This window comes from Arachis hypogaea, chromosome 10, assembly GCF_003086295.3.
Source record: "Arachis hypogaea cultivar Tifrunner chromosome 10, arahy.Tifrunner.gnm2.J5K5, whole genome shotgun sequence".
Lineage (NCBI taxonomy): Eukaryota > Viridiplantae > Streptophyta > Magnoliopsida > Fabales > Fabaceae > Arachis > Arachis hypogaea.
In genome coordinates this window covers 54,830,066-54,834,913 of record NC_092045.1, presented here as the reverse complement: position 1 = coordinate 54,834,913, position 4,848 = coordinate 54,830,066, and the positions used below count along the sequence as shown (strand labels likewise).

Sequence of the window (4,848 nt, the reverse complement as noted above, 5' to 3'; positions counted from 1 at the left end):
TTTTTCAAAACCACCTAACTACTTCCCCCTCTTCTATTTTCGAAAATATCTCTCTCTTTTTCAAAAATTCTTTTTAATTAATTAATTGTTTCATGTTTTAAAATTTTAATTACATTTTATCTCTAATTTTCGAAAATTACTAACTCCTTTTTCAAAAATTATTTTCGAAAATTCTCTTCTCTTATCTTCTTCTATTTAATTATTTAATTACTAACACTTCTCTTCACCTCTCTTCATCTAAATCCGAATTCTTCTTCATCCTTCTTCATTCTTCTACCTCTTTCTTCTTCTTCTAACATAAGGGAATCTCTATACTGTGACATAGAGGATTTCTTTTTCTTTTCTTGTTTTCTTCTCTTTCTTATGAGCAGGAACAAGGATAAAGGCACTCTTGTTGAAGCTGATCCAGAACCTGAAAGGACTCTGAAGAGAAAATTAAGAGAAGCTAAATCACAACAATCCAGAAACAACCTTTCAGGAATTTTCGAACAAGAGAAGGAGATGGCCGAAAATAATAATAATAATGCAAGGAGAATGCTTGGTGACTTCACAAAGCCAACATCCAAGTTTGATGGAAGAAGCATCTCCATTCCTGCCATTGGAGCCAATAATTTTGAGCTTAAGCCTCAACTAGTTGCTTTAATGCAACAAAACTGCAAGTTTTATGGACTTCCATCTGAAGATCCTTATCAGTTCTTAACTGAGTTCTTGCAGGTCTGTGATACTGTAAAGACGAATGGAGTTAATCCTGAAGTCTACAGACTCATGCTTTTCCCTTTTGCTGTAAGAGACAGAGCCAGAACATGGTTGGATTCACAACCTAAGGATAGCCTGGACTCCTGGGATAAGCTGGTCACTGCATTCTTAGATAAGTTCTTTCCTCCTCAAAAGCTGAGCAAGCTGAGAGTGGATGTTCAAACCTTCAAACAAAAAGATGGTGAATCCCTCTATGAAGCTTGGGAGAGATACAAGCAGCTGACCAAGAGATGTCCATCTGACATGTTTTCAGAATGGACCCTATTAGATATATTCTATTATGGTCTCTCTGAATTTTCGAAAATGTCACTGGATCACTCTGCAGGTGGATCTATTCACCTGAAGAAGACGCCTGAAGAGGCTCAAGAACTCATTGACATGGTTGCAAACAACCAGTTCATGTATACTTCTGAGAGGAATTCCGTGAACAATGGGGTACCTCAGAAGAAAGGAGTTCTTGAAATTGATGCTCTGAATGCCATATTGGCTCAGAACAAAATGTTGACTCAACAGGTCAACATTATCTCTCAAAATCTGAATGGATTGCAAAATGCATCCAACAGTACTAGAGAGGCAGCTTCTGAAGAAGCTTATGATCCTGAGAACCCTGCCATGGCAGAGGTTAATTATCTGGGTGAACCATATGGAAATACCTATAACCCATCATGGAGAAATCATCCAAATTTCTCCTGGAAGGATCAACAAAAGCCTCAACAAGGCTTCAACAATGGTGGACGCAATAGGCTGAATAATAGTAAGCCATATCCATCATCTTCTCAGCAACAGACAGAGAATGCTGAACAAAATAATTCTAATTTAGCCAATATAGTCTCTGATCTGTCAAAGGCCACTTTCAGTTTCATGAATGAAACCAGATCTTCCATTAGAAATTTGGAGGCACAAGTGGGCCAGCTGAGTAAGAAAGTCATTGAAACTCCTCCCAGTGTTCTCCCAAGCAATACAGAAGAAAATCCAAAAGGAGAGTGCAAGGCCATTGATTTAATCAAAGTGGCCGAATGCACTAGGGAGGAGGAGGACGAAAATCCCAGTGAGGAAGACCTCCTGGGACGTCCTTCAAGCAAAAAGGAGTTTCCTATTAAGGATCCAGAGGAATCTGAGGCTCACCTAGAGACCATAGAGATTCCATTAAATCTCCTTCTGCCATTCATGAGCTCTGAAGATTATTCATCCTCTGAAGAGGATGAAGATGTGACTGGAGAGCAAGTTGCTCAATACTTAGGAGCTATCATGAAGCTGAATGCCAAGTTATTTAGTAATGAGACTTGGGAAAGTGAACCTCCCTTGCTCATTAGTGACTTAGATACTTGGATTCAGGAAACTCTGCCTCAAAAGAAACAAGATCCTGGCAAGTTCTTAATACCTTGCACCATTGGCACCATGAGCTTTGAAAAAGCTCTATGTGACCTTGGGTCAGGAATAAATCTGATGCCACTCTCTGTGATGGAGAAGCTAGGGATCATTGAGGTACAACCTGCCTTGTTCTCATTACAATTGGCAGATAAGTCCATAAGATAAGCTTATGGAACAGTAGAGGACGTGCTAGTAAAAGTTGAAAACTTTTACATCCCTGCTGATTTCATAATCCTAGATACTAGGAAGGAAGATGATGAATGCATCATCTTAGGAAGACCTTTCCTAGCCACAGCAGAAGCTGTGATAGATGTCAACAGAGGAGAGTTAGTCCTTCAACTGAATGGGGAATACCTTGTGTTTCAAGCACATGGCCATCCCTCTGTGACAAAAGAGAGTAAGCATGAAGAGCTTCTCTCAGTTCAAGGTCAAGAAGAGCCCACACAGTCAGACTCTAAGTTTGGTGTTGTGAAGCCACAACCAAACTCTAAGTTTGGTGTTCAAACCCCATATCCAAACTCTAAGTTTGGTGTTGGGACTAGACAACATTGACTTGATTGCTCTGTGGCTCCCTGAGAGCCACTGTCAAGCTATTGACATTAAAGAAGCGCTTGTTGGGAGGCAACCCAATTTTATTTATCTAATCTTATTTTATTTTGTTTTGGTGTTATTTTTGTGTTGAATTAGGTACATGATCATGAGGAGTCACGAAAAAATCAAAAAAATTAAAAACAGAGTCAAAAACAGAAGAAAAAAAATTTTTCACCCTGGAGGACGCACGGGCTGGCGTTCAACGCCCAGAAGATGCATCTGGCGGGCGTTCAACGCCAGAACAGAGCATCTTCCTGGCGCTGAACGCCCAAAACAAGCTACATCATGGCGTTTAACGCCAGGATGCGCACGCAGAGGACAATCTGGCGCTGAACGCCAGAAACAAGCTTGAAACTGGCGTTCAACGCCAGAAACAAGCATCACATGGGCGTTTAACGCCCAGAACATGCACCAATGGGCGTTTGAACGCCAGAATGATGCATGAAGGCAATTTACACGCCTATAGGGTGAAGGAATGGTATTTCTTTTCACCTCAGGATCTGTGGACCCCACAGGATCCCCACCTCAGGATCTGTGGACCCCACAGGATCCCCACCTACCTTTTCCTTTAATCCTAATCACACTCTCCTAATCCAAATCTCATTTTCAATGTCACCACTCCCAATATTCTTCACCAATCACATCAATTCCTCTTCCCAATTACCCCATTCACCATTCACATCAACCTCCTCTTCCCCATAAACCCCACCTACCTCCATTACATTCAAATTCAATTTCCCACCCTTTCCCACCCAAAATGGCCGAAACCCAACCCCCCTCTCCCTATAAATACCTCTCCTTTCTTCTTCATTTTCACACAACACAAACCCCTTCTTCTCTCCTATAGCCGAACCCCTCTTCTCCCTCTCTACTCAAATTCTCTTCTTCTTCTTCTACTCTTCTTTTCGTTTTTGCTCGAGGACGAGCAAATTTTAAGTTTGGTGTGGTAAAAAGCCTAAGCTTTTTATTTTTCATTCACCATCAATGGCACCCAAAGACCGGAGTTTCCTCAAGAAAAGGAAAAGGGAAGGCAAAAGCTTCCACTTCCGAGTCATGGGAGAAAGAGAGATTCATCTCCAAAAGCCATCAAGACCACTTCTATGATGTTGTGGCAAAGAAGAAGGTGATCCCCGAGGTCCCTTTCAAGCTCAAAAGGAATGAGTATCCGGAAATCCGACATGAGATCCAAAGAAGAGGGTGGGAAGTCATAACCAACCCCATGCAACAAGTCGGAATATTGATGGTTCAAGAGTTCTATGCTAATGCATGGATCACTAGGAACCATGATCAAAGTATGAACCCGAATCCAAAGAACTATCTCACAATGGTTCGGGGGAAATACTTAGATTTCAGTCCGGAAAATGTGAGGTTGGCGTTTCATCTACCCATGATGCAAGGTGATGAACGCCCCTACACAAGGAGGGTCAACTTTAATCAAAGGTTGGACCAAGTCCTAATGGACATTTGTGTGGAAGGCGCCCAATGGAGAGTAGACTCCAAAGGCAAACCGGTCCAACTAAGAAGACTGGACCTCAAGCCTGTAGCTAGAGGATGGTTGGAATTCATCCAAAGATCCATCATCCCTACAAGCAACCGATCTGAAGTTACTGTGGATCGGGCCATCATGATTCATAGCATCATGATTGGAGAGGAAGTAGAGGTTCATGAAGTCATCTCTAATGAACTCTACAAAATAGCTGACAAGCCTTCATACATGGCATGGCTAGCCTTCCCCCACCTTATATGCCATTTATGCTACTCAGCTGGAGTTATCATAGATGGAGATGTCTCCATTGAAGAAGACAAGCCCATCACAAAGAAGAGGATGGAGCAAACAAGGGAAGTTCCTCACAGCCCTCAAGAAGAACATGAGGAAGTTCATCATCAACAAATGCCTCAAGGAATGCACTTTCCTCCAAACAACTATTGGGAGCAACTTAGTACCTCTTTGGAAGACTTGAGTCATAATGTTGAACAACTAAGGGTGGAACACCATTAACACGCCCTCACTCTCCAAGAAATAAGAGAAGATCAAAGAGCAATGAGGGAGGAGAAACAAAGGCAAGGAAGGGACATAGAAGAGTTGAAGAACATCATTGGTCCTTCAAGAAGAAGACGCCACTAGAGGTG

The 4,848-nt window shown here is 41.9% G+C and overlaps 1 non-coding gene across 1 annotated transcript; it reads right to left on the bottom strand.

Annotated features, from left to right (window-relative positions):
- Positions 1–897: 897 nt before the first annotated feature.
- On the bottom strand, positions 898–1,001 carry LOC112718773 (small nucleolar RNA R71). Its single transcript, XR_003161100.1, has one exon. It is a non-coding gene; the product is annotated as a small nucleolar RNA R71 (small nucleolar RNA).
- Positions 1,002–4,848: the final 3,847 nt, after the last annotated feature.